Genomic DNA, 17276 nt, shown 5'->3' with positions numbered 1-17276 from the left:
TTTTAAAGTATGGTATGAGTTTGTTCTGTTAAGTTGAAGGCTAATACATGCTGCTGATCACTTACGTTTCTCCTTGAAAGAGGCAGTTGTTTGTACTTTGAAACGCTATCGGCGTCTAAGCATCCTACAACTTTGACAATGCATTTTTTCACAATTTCCACATCGCTGAATGGCTTCCCTTTTTTCCTGAGTATATAAGCTACTTTATAAGTTGCTTCCGTGGCATTATTTCCAGGTCTTATTGCTGCTTGAAAGAATTGTCTTTGCTTTTGCTTTTCTTGTTTCAATTTCTGCAATACCACCTTTTGTGCCTCTCCCTCTAATTTAAAACATCTGTAGTCCTTATGAGTGTTATAATGCTGAGGGGCATTGAATTTCTTTAATGTTGATACTGCAGCATCACAAAGCAAGCAAATAATCTTATCTTTAGCAGAAACGAGACAATATTGCAGTTCCCAATCCTCATTAAAAAATCTGTTTTCTTCCTTCAGCGTTCTCTTGGTCTTCTTTGACACGATGGGTGTTACGCAGACCGAATTAAAAAATACTGTCGAGCTGTGCGACTATTCACAAATTCCACTTCAAACAGGAACACGCTACACTGTTGTCAAAGCTGATAACAGACCGGCATACTCAGCCGACCCCCGTAAACTCTCGCCGACCAGCGGCCCCAGTCGGGCAGGGGAAGTTAGAACTACATCATGAGCATAGCAGCTGTCAACTTAGCCCTTACGTCTTACTAATGTTCTAATTGTGCAAGACATCTGGGAGGATTATTTCATTGAAACTTATTTTATTCTTTGGTATTTTAAATATGTTCATTTTAAAAATAAAAACATAAAGATGAACAAAAATGTATTAATAAAAACAAAAGGATTTGTTCTGTAACATTTGGATTCAGTCAAAAGGCCGCACTTAAGGACCTCAAAGGTCATATGTGGCCTTAAGGATGCAGGTTCCCCACCCCTGGTCTAAGGCGTGGCAACCATGGGGAAAAGTGAAGTAACAGACTCTTTGGGCACAAGTGTAGTCAGGGTTCATGGCATTTCATGTAACATATGTACAGAAAATGGCAGCGTTAGCGTCATCTGCGGGTGGAGTTTTTGGCCCTCCCACGTTCAAAAGTCATCTCTCTCTTAGGCACTTGCGCAGGCCCAGCTGAAGGGTGGGTGGCCTCAGTCAGTTTGAACTGCACAGGAGCTGGCCCGAGTTCCTGAAAAACAACCGAAGTAACTGTTACCTCGGTGACTTATGAATATTATCTATAAAGTAACCAGTGAAGGTTAAGTTTCGGTGTTCAGCAGCTGCAGCCTTCAGCGACCCCAGCCTTTAGCTTCATGGGAAAAGGGAGGAAATGACAAAAAGCAAGCTACCAAAAGCAAACAGGGCAGGCAAACCTGATCAAATGAACCCCTTGGTTTCACTTCCTACCTTAAGGACTTTGTGCAGAATGTTTCCTCTGCCTGGGACTCTTCACCCCACCCTTCCATGGCCTCCACCCTCCGTTCATTCTGGTCTCTGCTCAAGTGTCAATTCCTTAGAGAAGCCTTCCCTGACACCTAGTCCAATGCCCCACTCAACCCCCTTCGCCCTCCATCAGTTTATTCTGCTTTGCTTTTCTTCGTAGCACATACCATATCTGAAGTCACATTATATGCTCTTTTTTCCCTTCTCATTTGCTATTTATCTGCCCTGTTAGAATAGAAGCAGGGATTGTATTTTTGGTCTTATTCACCAGTATCTCAGCAGTACATTGAAAAGTTCTGACACATAATAGATGCTCAATAAATATTTGTAGAATTAATATGTGGGATAAGGAGATAGGCACTAGACCTTCTTTGTGATTAAAAATATAATATGTTTCTGTAATATCCTAAAAACGAATATTAGACTGGGCATGGTGGCCAATCCTAGCCCTTTGGGAGGCCGAGGCAGGAGGATCAACTGAAGCCAGGAGTTCCAGACCAGCCTGAGCAAGAATGAGACCCCGTCTCTACAAAAAAAAAAAAACAGAAAAATTAGCCAGGCATGGTGGCGTGCACCTGCAGTCCCAGCTACTTGGGAAGCTGAGGCAGGAGGATCATTTGATTTCAGGAGTTTGAGGTTGCAGTGAGCTATGATGATGCCACTGCATTCTAGCCCAGGCAACAGAGCGAGACCCTGTCTGAAAAAACCCCTAAAACCAAAAAACAAATATCAGCCCTGACAATCAGCCAGTATGCACTGATATGAGTGTCTCAATAACAGAAATACGTAAATGTCACCATACCACTCGGTATATGAGCCGCTGCCCCGAATCCCCCACCACATCCTCTGGATCCCCGTGACCTCACCACAATCCCATAATTAAACTGTTACCTTCTGGCAGAGCAGAAGGCCCCCAGTTTTCTTCTCAGGGATTATGGTCAGTGTCCATTCCAACTGGTGGGACCTGAGCTGCACTGGTTGTTAAATATCAGAACTATGACCCCTGATGGCAGGTGTGCTATTGAAAGAGGATGGCACATAAGGGGGCATCTAGTCACCCACCGAAGGAAGGGAGGATTAGAAGGGAGCAAAAGGAAAGGAATAAAAAAGCTTCCTGAAGCCAAGAGCAGCTATCTTTCAATGTGGTGGAATAAAACTTGCCCCGTCATTTCACTTGGGGAACAATAAATGGGAAATCTGGAAAATAAATACAAAGCACACACTTGCTCTTTGCACTACCAATACCACATGAAGAACAGAGTAATTATGTAGTCAAATATCATTGCTGGGAAAAACTCTGTGTGACCCAAAGTTCAATACTCAAGCACATTGGTTCCAGGCGAGATTGCCTTTCATGGCGGTATACCCTTTCTCCTCTCCTGCTTCGCTTCCAAAGGAAATTAGACACTGCTCCCATTTACCGGAATGGGATCTAATAAGGGCGTCTTCTTGATTACAGAGCTACAAGGTCAGCACTTTCTCTCTTGCTCATAAGAAACCACATAAAATAAAGCAACAGAAACCTGTAAGTACGTCCCCAGGGAAGCACCCTGGCCCAGCAGTATATACACGACGGGACGCAAGTTTCTACAGGAAGAAGAATGACCAGAGTGAAATGAGATGACGTCAGAGTCATCTTTATTTTCCCTCACGCTACCTCTCCCAAGTCTGGATGGATCCAGATGGGTTCGTATGGAGTCCCAGCCCCTACAACTGCTTTACCAACTCAGCCAGAAGCGTCCACTCTTCTCTAGGGAGGTGAGTGAGGGGATTAAAAACAAATCAACATTCTCATATCCTAAATCTGGTGACCCAGCTACTAGATCTCCCACATTGAGTTCCAACTCCTCCTTCCCTGCCCAGTCTCCTTTGTCATCCAAACATGTATCCCAGGGTGCCGAAGGGATGAGCCAGTTCTCTTTGGAAGTTCTTCCTTGTCTCCAGCTCACAAAATTCCTTACTCCTCTCCTATTTCAGGTCATGGGCTTTTGCCTTGGGTCAGTGCTAAGCAAGTCAACACCCCCATTTGCACTTGTGACTGAGGGCCCCATTCCAACCTCTGGATCTTATAACTGGGGTCCCCTTATATGATCTGATTTGTTGATCCCTTTAAATGGGATAAAAGCCTTAACATAAGGTCAGATTTTCCAGAATACCACTTGCTATGCATCTAGACTGCCCACCACTTGGGCTCTGTCATCCACGGTCAGATCATAATTTGGTTTCTTTGCCTTTTGAAGCCTGGACCTTAGACCGCCCAGCTGCTGTACCAGCCATACCAGGATCAGTCTCTCCAGCAATCTCTCAGCCCGGTCTCCTCTGCTCTTTCTTAGTGAGTAGGTCCCAACCTGGTCCTAACTCCCTGAGCTCTTCACCAATCCCTGCCTCTAAAATCCCAACATATTTGTCTCCCCAGACTCTTCATTCTGGACAGTTAGGCACTCAGTCTACTTGGGTTGATGAAATACACCTTGAGGATTTTTACCAATCGGGAGAACTCAAAATTGTTCATGATTTTATTACTGACAACCTCATACCTGAAAAACCAAAATGGAAGACGACCTGCCCTCCCTCCTAAGTGTAATTGTGCAGTCTAAGCAAAAGCTGTTTACCTCTTGGTGGCTCAGAGTTAAGTTTTTATTTGTTTCATCTTGTTACAATAAAATGTGACTTGAGCATTTTGCTTTCAAATCTATTTATTTAAGAGGATTTTGCTCCATTATGTAAAATAAAACAAAAAGGATCAGTTGGGGGAAAGATGTAACATAAGTCCATCATTTAGTGAGCTTTTCCAATTATATCTATTTGATTCTGACTCGCTGCCCAGATGCGAATGGAAAGTTTTTTTTTCCATTTAAAAAGCAAATATCTTTCAATGAAAATAGCTCAAACCAAAAGTGTGCTCTTTTTTTCTTTTTGTCTAGCCATATTTGCTGTCTTTATCTCATTATGACCTTTCCCCAACATATTTTTCTGTTTCTCTTTAGTGCCCAGTTTCTAAAAATAAAGTGGCTAGCAGGTCTTTGGATAATATTTTTATTTCACTGGTACATACAATCAGGAAACATATTTCTGTTTATACTCTTAAAATCAGTCAAGAGTTGTAGATGAAGCCACGTTCTGTCAGCACATTTTTTTTTTCAAACCTGGAAAATGTAACAAAATCCAAAGCAGCTGTAGGAAGTAGAGTATACACTCCATTTGCACTCAGCAGGAGAACTAACAGGAGGTAACAGGATAGTTTCCACATGAAAAAGTTACAAAGAATTTAACCTGTAATGAAAACTCTGATAATCTCCAGGAATGAAAGATGCTTGGATGATGGGTTTGGGGTTTTTCATGAGTTCAAAGGATATGGTTTTCCCTATAAATGCTATGCAGGAGTAGGAGACGTCCATGTGGTCATTGTTATGTCTGATAGCCAACAAAAGTTCAAACTTCATCATTAAGCCGTTAAACGGTGACTGGATGTGCATTTTAAGACTATGGATTAGCCTGCTCAAGCCTATGTTTCTGAAAAACATAGAAAGTGGAATCTCATTAGCTTATCACCATCTGCTCCAAAGATAGAGACTCCAATGCATAGTCATCAGTATAAGGTTAGTTTCCTTTGAAATTCAAGGTGTAAATATCCTATAGACTAGAGCTCCTGAAACTTTGATATGAGCATGAAGAACGTCTGGACCTGGTTAAATGCAGATTCAGATTCAGTAGGTCTGGGCGGGAATGGACCTGAGATTCTGCATTTTGAGCAAGCTTTCAGGTTGTCTAATGTTGCTGGTCCGTGAGCCATCACCGGGATAGCAAAAGCGCAAAGCGTTTCCGCCACAGCAATACTACCCCTCTGTAGTAGGCAATCTCTGAAATGGCTCCCAAAGATCCACCTTTCTGATGTTCGGGCCCTTGTGTATTCCCTTTCACTTGAGTGTGGGCTGGACCTAGTGACTCACTTCCAATGAGTAGCATATGGCAAAAGTGATGGTATATCTCTTATGAGGTCAAGCTATAAAAAGACTGAAGTTTCAGCGTGGCTGTCACTGTTTCTTGGAACCCTTGCTCTGGAGGAAGCCAGCGCCGTCTACAGTGTGAACTGCCCTGGAAGAGTCCCACATGGCAAGGGACTGATCTCTCTGGCCAATAGCTGGTGAGGACTCGAGCCTGCTGAAAGCCACATGAGTGAGTCTGGAAGTGGATCATCCCCCAGTTGAGCCTCAAGATGGCTGCAGCCCCTGCCAACACCACGTTTGCAGCCAAGAGAAACCCTGAGCCAGAGGCACCCAACAAGGCCATGCCCAGACTTCTGATACACAGAAACTGAGAGAGAATAAATATTTGCAGTTTTAAGCATCTAAATACTGGAATAATTTGTCATGTAACAATAGATAACTAATATAGCGTCACTCATAACACACCAGGCCTGGGCTCATCCTTCCTGGTCCCTTTGCAATTGGAATTGGGATTCACAGGATCTCTTTATTTTGGGATTCAAACTCAGTTTAGGTAGAGCCAGCCAACTCACAGGGCAATTAGTTGCAGGACTCTTTTATAATGTGGAATTCTGATCTTTTGAGGATGGCTTTAAGGTGGAACCCAGCATGTCTGGCTTCTTGAGATATGGCCCCCTAGGCTAGTGGCTTCGGTTTCAGCTGATTTTCTAGAGCTTTCTAAGGCGAGAGCAACGTCATTCGACTTTAGGAAAGACAATGCATATTTACGAAAAAGGCAGGGCAGGAGAGTTAAAAATAAACCAGAGGTAGCTGTTCATTGCCTCATAGGCTTGTTTTTGAATCCTGCTCTTGGACACAGAGGTTTCCACCCATTTGTCCTATCCTGCACGCGAGCTGACCTGCGTTCCCATCAAGGACTCAGCTTCTGTGAACGCTCATCTTCTTTCTCTCTAAATTTCAGCTTGTGCTATCTGTACTTACTTCTTTCTATATTTGCCTCACTCTAGTGCAACTAGAATTTTTAAAAGGAGAAGAGGTGAAAAGAAATAAAGAGGTATTTGGAAACTTAAGGCAAAAGTGTGTTAAATTTCGATGGCCTGAAAGGACACAACATATACATATATCTGAATTTCAAAATATGCTCACGTAACTATTAATATTTTTCTTTCCTTTTCTATGGCTATGACAGCAGCTTACTTAGTTACTACCACATGCAGACTCAGCTGCACTCACTGGTCTCCAGTCTCTTGACTTCCTGAGTCACCCCAAAGCTTGGACGGTGCCCACTGGGCAAAGTGCACAGAGGATAAAAGCCCATCATTCACATCTCTCTAGACGTCCAGTCTCAGCATGGCTTTCCAAAGTCATCATTCTTCTCACTCCCGTGAACCGTTCAGTTCTGCACACGCTCTTCTATACCATCGTTCACGCCACCCGACCTTCATGTTACATCTCTCTTTTCTTCTGACATTCAGAAAACGTTTATCCTCAACCATCTAGATCAAAATGAGATTCTGCCCCTTCCAGGTGACAATGGTATCTCCCTTCTCTGAAGAAGATGTTTTTAGCTTGCATGGCACTTGCTTATGATCTTCCTTTGTCCCATCCTTCTGCTGTTGTGGGCAACTGTCATTTCCCTCTTGCATCATTTTGTACCTCAAGTGCTCAGGTATTATTATCATGCGCCATCACTCGAGTGTTCATGTATTCCTTCCACAAAGACATTGTTAGTTATTCACTTACTTATTAAACATTTCATTTCCTACATTCTATATATTCATTTAATTGATGCCAAATAAATATTTGTGGGTCTAACTAATAGCACTTACTTTTCCAAGTGTCTTGGGCCTACCAACAAACTTCCAGGAGGCAAAAGAAACATAATTACTAAGTCGATGGCTGAACAAGACCATGAAGTGGCTGAATTGTGTGCATATTGCAAAAACCCTAACCCCACTCAAGGTGCCTGTTCTATCTGCAGCTTGATTAACCTATCTCACCAGACTCTGTAATTGCTGCCGTGTGGGGGCATACCTTTTCTCATAGATGTCAACCTGCCTGATCCATACCTAACACAGCAAAGTTTATGAAGAACAAAATATCCCACTTTCTGAACATAGTGCTTTAGAGCACGGATTTTTAAAACTAGAACTAATCATCAGGCATGTTTTCTGGCGTCCTGATTTTACCGAGGCTTAGAATGGTTGTGAGACGTGCAGATACTCACAGAGAAGTACAAAAAAAAGTAGGGCATGACTTCTTGATTCCTAGCCCATAGCTCATTCCCTCTCTGTGCCATGCCACGGTCCTTCAAACTCCAAGAAACACAGTTTGAATCTTTAACAAGCCTTTGTTTCTCCATCTATTGGTAGAAGCTCAGAAAACTGATGTTAAAGGTAAACCCTAGAGGGATTCCCGAACTGGTATCAAAGGCAGAAGGTGGCAACATATATCAAAATGAGTCTCTGAAAAACTGAAGAAAAAGCCTTCAAAAGCAACCAGAATGAAAGGACATCCAACCAAGGAAATGAATTATGAATTTCCACCTTCCTCGTGGATCTCCAGGCCCCTACGGACAACACACAACTGCTGCACGTGAGCACATGTGCACACACACACACACACACACACACACTCACAGATGCCGACTTTGCAATGTGTGGCATTGGCCAGAGATCAGATTTAGCTGGTAATAGAAGATTTGTAGTCCCGAATTTTGATTTGTCAACACAAAGGAAAGGGGATATTGGTTATCCAACGGCGAAGTTTCTGTCCAGCTCATTTACACACATACACGACCAATTCAGTGCATGCTGTATAAGAGAGCCAGAACTGGAGAGGAATAAATCCACCTATCCCAGGAAAAGTGGGAAAGCACTTGGAAAGAAGAGCAGTCGGCGCACAGGATGATGGCTGTGGAAATCTGAGAGACTGTCACCCAAATGGAGAAGGAAATCCTACTCTTGTTTTCTTGCTTGCTAAATTCAGGGAGGAAAAAATAAGGCACGATGCCTGTATGTGAGGCGAATGGGTTAAAATCCACATCACAAAGGAATTTCTGGGATCAGTCTGCCCCACTTACACGCTTCATGTTTGATGCAGAGCTCATTTAATATTTTCCATAAATGACGTGACAACCTATCTCTATGATGGACTCCTCGTTCACCATTTAAGGAATCCAAAGAGGGTTAGAACACGCATGCACACATGGACACACAAATATCTGCAAATTGGCACTACATCACCTAAATGATTCCCTAGTGAAAGTTGAGTAAAAATTCATCGACACAAGCGTGACAAGGACATCAGGAGCGTCCTTGAAAGCCATCACTTTGATTATTCCCACGTGTCCGACTTAAGGATTCGTTTATGTTGATCCCTGAAATTGTGTTATTAAATGTCCTCTCTTTATCTTTTGCTAAAAGGGGAAAAATGAAAGAAAAATATCCTTCTTCGACTCAAAGATTTCAAAAGATAAAGCTATGGAATTTTTCCTAACCACCTGGAAAGCTTGGGCTTGCTTTCAGAGATGTCACGTTCCATCATGACATCTGCCACCAACAAGCAATCAGGCACATTGTAACCCTGTCACGGGGATGCATGTGTGTATACCTGTGAGCGTGTATGAGAGTGTGTGCATGTGAATGTACACGTGTACATGTATGTGTGTGCGTGTTGTGTGTGTGTGTATGAATACATTAGGGAAATCTTCCTAAGAAGGAAATGGAAAATTATTGGCCTAGATGGAACCTAAAAATAAAAACTTATTTTTTTACAAACAGAAACATCTTACTGTATGTTTCTTTGCTCCAAGACTTTACAACACAAAGATTCCTCAGTTTTATTGAAGAATACCATTTGTCCCCAAAACTATGTGAATTTGAACTGTAGTAAAAGGGAGAGACCTCAATAATTTCTATCTTGGCTCCCGAGTCCTGTGGCATCAAATGATAATGTAAGTGTCATGGAAATAGTAAACTATCTCATGAATATTCACACTGCAAAGTGTATCCATAAATATTCACCCTGAAGTCTCCATCGCTACTATTCTTCTGAAGTAGTTATCATGATACTAATCTCATAAAGGTAGCCACTAAGGTGCAAAGTGATTTGTCTAGCAAAACACAACTATTTTAGTTGCAAAGCATAATATTTAGAAAAAGGGCTCTGGGTTAAAATCTTGGCTTCACAACTTATTAGTTCTGTGATCTAGGGAAAGACGATTAACTTCTCTATGCCTCAGTTTCTTCTTTCTAAACATGGAATTGATAGTAGGAGCACCTACTTTACTACATTATTATGAGTACAAATGAATTAATGCATGAAAAATGATTAAAACTGAGCCTTGTGCAGAGTAAGCCCTCAATAAATATTTCTTCTTATTATTATTGTTTTTTTTGTTTTGTTTTTTTTGAGACAGAGTCTCGCTTTGTTGCCCGGGCTAGAGTGAGTGCTGTGGCATCAGCCTAGCTCACAGCAACCTCATACTCCTGGTCTCAAGCAATCCTTCTGCCTCAGCCTCCTGAGTAGCTGGGACTACAGGCATGTGCCACCATGCCCGGCTATTTTTTTCTATATATATATTTATTTCTATATATATATTTCTATATATATATTTTTTTAGTTGTCCAAATCATTTCTTTCTATTTTTTAGTAGAGATGGGGTCTCGTTCTTGCTCAGGCTGGTCTCGAACTCCTGACCTTGAGCGATCCACCCGCCTCGGCCTTCCAGAGTGCTAGGATTACAGGCGTGAGCCACCATGCCCGGCCTATTATTGTTGTAATTATTACTAATTTAGTGCTAGTGCTAGAACTTTTGATTCCTAGTCCTATATCTTTGCATTGGCAATGTGATATACATTGCCTTGGTTAACACTATAATCTACAACTATAGTTGTTTTCAGAGTAAGAAGACTTAGGTAACAGTCAGGCATTCCACAAACATGCAGCGAGTGCCTCCACATGGCTTGATAAAAGTTGGAGATAGAAAAGTGAACAAGATAGACATAGACCCTGCCCTCTCTGAGCTATCTATATCTCCTATAGCCTATAGTAAGCTTATGTATTGATTCTATTCAAAGAGAGCAATGGTAGGTGCTCTGGCACTTCATAACATCATTCTTCAATGTTAACACCAAGTAAGCAGTTTAAGGACAACTTAGGTATGCTCAATGTCCCCTTTCTAAATCTCTGAAGTACTTAAAGAAAATGCAAGGTGAGAACAAGACCTTTAAGGAAGCAAATATTTATAGGATTTATTAATCTTTCAAAGCTCTTTCTCCACCTTCAAAAATAACTCATCCAATCAAATGGAAGTTTTCAATGAGAAAATGTGATGCCCCACAAGAGATATAAGGTCGCTTTTCTAGAGACTTTCTGCTGATTGCTCTAAAGATAAGGCAAGAGGGAGGGGTGGAAAATAACCCCAAACTCCCTTTGGACCGAGATGAAATAATCTAGCAATATGAACCAGCGAGAGGCATCTAAGGAAAATGGGAATAAGCAGCTCTTCATTGTTTTGGAACAAGTGCGCCTTCTTTGCTCACTAGCAATCTATCGTTGAGTGCCACGGTACTGTTTCATATCAAGATTTCAAAAACCATTACAAGCTGCATAGGTATTGGAGGCTCGACCAGATGTGACGAAGTTTCCATTGTTTTACTTAGTGCATGGAAAATATTACTAATGGCTCTGGTGTCAGGGGAGGCTTAACTGACCCCAATTGGCCAAACTCATCTGGGCGCATTTCTTTAAGTCAGACTCTTTAAATACTCTCTCTTGTTATTTCACATTCCCCCCTCTCCCATTTTATGAGATGTTTGACTATATAAAGCTCATTTTAAGCAAAGGAGAAATTCCATGACCGCATGAACAGGTGGTCTGGGGACTTGGGAGAGGGGAGGGATATCTTTACTTGAGACTGAATTTTATTTACAGCCAGTTCTTTATTATCTTTGAGCATATAAGACACGGTCAAGCACAACGAAGAAAATAAAGTCTGAAAAATTCCATGCAGCCTCCTCCTCTGCCATTACCTTCAAAGGAACTATTAAAGGCTACAACATTTACAGATCTAACTGAGTAAAATTTCGTCTCCTGCTACTATTCCTATTTACCCTCCCCAATGCATGAGCTCAGATACAACGCAGTGATCAGACAGAAGAAAGAAAAGGCTTTTGAAAAACTCCTATCCATATTAACCTAGAGTTGACATTTGTTTTTTGTTTTTAATATATGATTTGTACTTTAAGTTTTCTCAGAGATATTGATTATCACATATCAGAGAAACATTTGATCTCCATTTCCTTAATGTACCAAGGTTACCAAAGCAATGCAGTTCTTGCTATAGTCACAGACCTGTTTTCTTTTCATGTTAAAGGCTTAAGAATGGATCAAGGTTTCCTTCATGTTCTGCCTCTAAAAGTCTCATTCATTAGAGGTTTCCTTCATTCCCTTTTGTAAACTTGATATTATCTCCAGTTATTAGCTCATCAAGACCCAGAGCTTAATCTCAGTTTACAGAGACATGGAAAAATTTAAAAGCTTTTCTAAACCTTGAGTAATTTCATCTGAACCTCGGTGCCTTTATCTGAACCTTTTTTGTCAGCAGCACTGGGGCAGAGATCCCCTTAATATAATCATCCTTGCAAGAAGGTTTCTGGCATTTAAAATTTAGCCTAGAAATCTTAAGGTAATATTAATAAAAAAGGTCAAAACAATAAAATATAACTGTGATTTCAGAAATGAACAATGTCTTAGTACCCTATATTTAATATTTTTTCATAAACATGTTGCTCATTAAACAGGATTTTAGCAAAGTGGCATTGAATTTTGAAAATTTCTTCCGGCCATTATATAAACATGCAATGCCCATTACTTTTTGTGAAAAAAAAAAAAAAAATCAACGCTCACACATACCTGGTTCCTAGATGCTGGTTTTAAAACACAGGACAAGAGTAACATTAATGAAAAACAAAGACTGTATAAGTTTTACAGCTCTGTGTCAAATTAAAGCTCAATAACAGCCTTTCATCATGCATGAAAAGTACCCGCTTTTGCTGTGCAGTTGATATATTTTCATTGGCTTCTTGGTTGTTTCTGTTAATGGTGTGGGTCCCCTGCAAATGCTCGCTTGATGCCAAACTGGGTACTGAGTTGGAGGTTTGCCTCAATCTTACAAAAACTGATAGAACTGAACAAGGGGAAGAAACCAGAGTGTCTGCCCAAAGAGGACCAGCACCAAAGCTGAAAGTATCTAATGTCATCACAAGTGGTTTGTCTGAATGCCACCGGGTCCTCCAGCCTTGTTTTTAAATGATCCTGAAAAACCAAGGTCTCACAGCCGGCTTAAACACTTAGAGCCTGGGTTGTATTTAAAACTTAAGGGAACAAATGAATATTGAATGAAGGAAAGCCTTCCTCTAGAAGTACCATGAGCAATTTCCAGGGCATGCTGCTGTCAGGACTCACTGCAGAAATATAATGGAATTTCTAATTTGCTTTAATTAGAAAAAAGTAAACACCGCCCTCAACATGTCTTCATGTTTATATAGGAGCCCAACCAGCTGATTTTCTGCTGGCATGGCCCTGGAACCACTCAATTAAATCTCAGGGCACAATTTCTTTTTATGAATGAAATACCATTAGTATGAAGCCAGAGAATTTTTTTTCATCTGCTTTGTTGGCTGTGAGTCTACAAGGACAAGTGACCAAACACAGCATCTTCCAATTTTAAATGAACCAATGATAATTTCCAAGACCAGATCATTTAGAATCCTTCTTTTTAAGGCATTGACTTCTTTATTTTAAAACTTTCAATTTTCCAAAAAACCAAGGGAACAAAAGACTTTATTTCTAGCATACAACGGTAGCAGGGAAAAAAAGAGAAAGAGAGAGAGAGAGAGAAAGAGAAGTTTACTTCTTAACATTAACATTCCAGGCAGTCTTATAAGGTGAAGCCCTAGTTAAAATTTATCCTATGAATTAGAAATTAAAATATTGATAGAATTTGTATGAAGCTAGAAAGAATCTTGGAAGTTGTCTTTATGTTACAGATTATACAACACATGCTCAACTTTCATAAATGTCATTGTTAAAGATATGGATATTTTAAAATAGCTCTGAGTCAACCCGCCAGTTTTTTAAATCTATGAAACATGAATCACAGTTAAACAAATTAGGAAAATATTTGTGTGAGAAGCTTAGAAGCAATGAATCCTATACAGATTTATTTTTTTAGAAAAAGGGGATGAGAGTATGGCAAAGATTCCTAGCACTCTAGAGCAGGGTAACATCGTAATGAATTATAATGCAGAGTTAGTTTTTCTGCTGTTAATATGAAAGGAAGCAATAGTAATTCTCATTACAAAGTCCCTCAAACAGCCGCACACTTCAAGCAAAGTAACAACAGAGAAATCTAATTTTGGCATGCGGGAGAATTTTTCTCCAACTTATCAGCTCCATACTAGTTGCAACCTGTAGGTGAAGGCAGCTGTATTATGTACGTCCCAGGGGAGGTGGGGGTTTGGGGGAAACCCTTGCCATGCCCAAGTTCAGCCATTCAGGTTTGCTAAACACATGTTAACAAGATCCACACGCTTTGGAAACACTCTCAGCCAACACCTCTGACATCAAAGCTGTGTCTCATACATAAGAACAACCAGGAACAACTACCCCTTCTTATTGGCCTTTGCCTAGTTAGTTTCAGGACTTCAACAACTCATAGCCTTTGGTGTCTCACTTTTTTCATTTTTTCTAACATGACGAACAATAACGTTGACCCTACATATAAGGTTGTTGCAACTCAAACATCCATACATGGACACCCACCTTCGTAAGATTTGTATAGTTTCTTTCAAGTTTGTAGTGATCCATCAGTGCAGAGATCAGGGCTAAAGAAAGCTGGATCAACCGAAAAAGAAGAATGAAAAACAAAGTATCTCTCATGGGAAAGTACATCTATTCCTGATGTATTTCACATGATCTTACCAGCGTCTAACCTATGCATGTGTCTCTGAATTGTGCCCATCTTTCGTTCCAAAATACAAAATGGACTGAAAAGACTCAGGAGCCAAGTTTACCAGAATAAGCGAGAAAAATAAGACACTGGTGTAGCCTCTACAAGGCTAGCTTATATATAATGCAAAGTAAAGTCCCACCTCTCACACACACACACACACACACACACATACTATGTTTCAGCCTGTATTATTCAAATTCTATTTTGCCTCCTATATTGAATCTTCCATCACTGCTTCTCTATAAAACAAAAATCTTTACCTGTTTTATTGCCCAGTCAATTTCATTCAAGGCAAAATACACCATCCATCATCATCACATCTTATGATTTTCGATCATCAAGCACTTTGCCTCTTCATTTATCAAGACTGTCAGATCCCAAAAGGGCAACTTGTAAAACTTTTTTTTTTTTAACCACCCATCACACTAGACATCTTCAAACATCTTGCCTGAGAGGAGAAATTTCTAAGGCATGTCTCCAAATGAATCAGTATGGAATACAGAATTAGATTGCGTTTCCAGCCTTTGAGCCAAACAATCAAGGTAAGTGGGGAATATAGTGAGTACTTGATATTTCTAGAACCGTTCGTGTATTAGAGAGACATGGGTGATGGCTAGTGCTCCGCAACCCACGTTAGTACTGCAGACCACAGGTGGCAGCTCCCTATGTAAAGAACCAGTTTGTGTTGATCTTGATTCCAGCTCTGAGTGTCTGACAGTTACCTTCAACTCAACATGTACACACCTAAAACTATCGCCTTCCCCCTAAAACTTCTCCCACATTCCTCATCTTAGTAAATGTCTGAAACACCCATTCAGTTTTTCAAGCCTGGTAGATCTCTCAACGTTCTGTCCCTTTTCACATTCAGTCACTGACCAAATTTAAGTGTTTATTTTCCTTAAAAAATCTATCATATTTGTCTCTCTCTATTGAATGTCTGATCATAGTTAAAACCATCATCTTCTTTCCTAATTTATCTTCTTGCACGAGTCTTGTTGCATTGCAGTCCCCTATAAATAGGGGGACCATAAATGTAGTTGGTCTGGAATAGCCAGAGATTTTACCTGTAGTCCCAGTGTAATTAGCAATTGTACCCCTTTTATTCTCTAAAATCTCCTGGTTTAGATAATAAATTATGTGAATGCAACACATATAAGCAGAGTTTCCTTTTAAAACTGCAAATCTAATTATGTAATTTCCTGCTGAAAACCCCATAATGGTTTCTGCCAGTCCTTGGAAAAAAGTCTAAACTCCTTGACCTGGTTTTAAAAACTCTGCATAATCTGAGTTCTGCCTTACTTGCCAGGCTCATCCTGGGTCAATCTTCTAGCTGCCTCACTTTCTAGGATCCTGTATTTCCGCTATGATGATTCTAATCTCAATTTACTGTAATTCCTGGGTTAGTTGTTTATTTACCCCATAGAGTTTAAACTGAATGCACGGATGGTGCATTGTTTATCATTCTATTCCCAGTATACAATGCATATTAGTCATTCAAATATTGTAGTCATAGTAGAAAAGAATACCTACTTGCAAATATGCACTGGAAGTTGAATGAGAGATAATAGCCCCATTAATTCGAACCCGTTTTGCCAAAGTTGGGTGACAAAGGGTGCTGTACATAGGTGGAATAAAATTATGAAATTATATGCAGATGTAAACAAGCTCCACCAAAAAGGGAAAATGGAAGTCATCATTATTAATTTTCCCTTTTTTATTGTATATTCTCATCATTATGATGTCATCAGTAAATAGAAATTAAGTGCAGTCGTCTCTCGGTATCTATATGCAACATCCACTTGGTAGAATAATACCACAAATATGCCACCACCGAGCGTTCCAGCATTAGAGGATACCGCCTCAATGCCATACAAACTTAATACAACTGTGAGAAAACACAACTAATAAGGAAAATCTGCTGCTTAAATTGCTATATATTCTAATGCATTTTAAAGTCAAATATGAATTTTTTTATTAAAAGTTAAACAACATTGAAAATAGCATAATGGCATTAAAGATGATGCTATTCCAGATTATATGCGTGATGAGCAATGCTCTTTCCAATATGTTTTATTATTATAGATAATTTTTACTTATGAATACTTTGAAAACACAGATCAAAAGACAGTTGTCTCTGATCTGGCCCTGATCAGCTCATAATTTTTCTTTTTGCAGAACTCCAAACTCTACCTTTGCTGGCTGGGAGCTCTCTAGTTTACCAATGAGCTGGTACCAAAACCTTCTTTGCCCAGTAGCCATTCATCATGATCTTGAAATTAGAGCGTGTTACGTGTCAACCTATATGCTTCTGGTTCCAAAAATAAATATTGCTGGTAAGGTAACAATAACAAAACAAAAAGCTATCTATACATCTTATTCCCCAAACATCTGCCAGCTCTCTTTGTGGCACTGCAGAAGCTCAGTTTTGACGGAACACAATACATAGGTCCCTGCAGCACATTTCTCTACTATACCACTCCACTGCAAAGACACTCGCTTCTAGTCAGTTCTCTGTCTTTCATGTTCAGGAGCTGAGAAAACCAGAAATAAGACAATGCACAATGAGTGGTTTAGTTCTTAAATAAAACACATCCCTTTCTATTTCCTCTTTAATAGTTCTCCCATAGGAATTGAGACATTAACCAAAGAATTGTTCTAGGAGGTGTCATGTCAAAAATTACCTATATTATAAAGGAGTAACAATAGTATTAACCAAAAATAGGCACAAAAAAAAAATCCCTTACTCCCAAGTCCTAAAGCTTTTGAATAATTGGTAAATGAATTAAATTTTTAAGATATAATTTTATAGCATAAAATTCACCCATTAAAGTATATAATTCAGT

General features: G+C 40.0%; 1 pseudogene; it reads right to left on the bottom strand.

Annotated features, from left to right (window-relative positions):
* The window catches only part of LOC105824693, a 99155-nt pseudogene that overhangs the window by 5615 nt on the left and 76264 nt on the right, over nt 1–17276 (bottom strand).

This window comes from Propithecus coquereli, unplaced genomic scaffold, assembly GCF_000956105.1.
Source record: "Propithecus coquereli isolate 6110/MARCELLA unplaced genomic scaffold, Pcoq_1.0 Scaffold76, whole genome shotgun sequence".
NCBI classification, from domain to species: domain Eukaryota; kingdom Metazoa; phylum Chordata; class Mammalia; order Primates; family Indriidae; genus Propithecus; species Propithecus coquereli.
The sequence above is the reverse complement of the archived record's forward strand: the minus strand, read 5'-3'. Positions and strand labels throughout refer to the sequence as shown.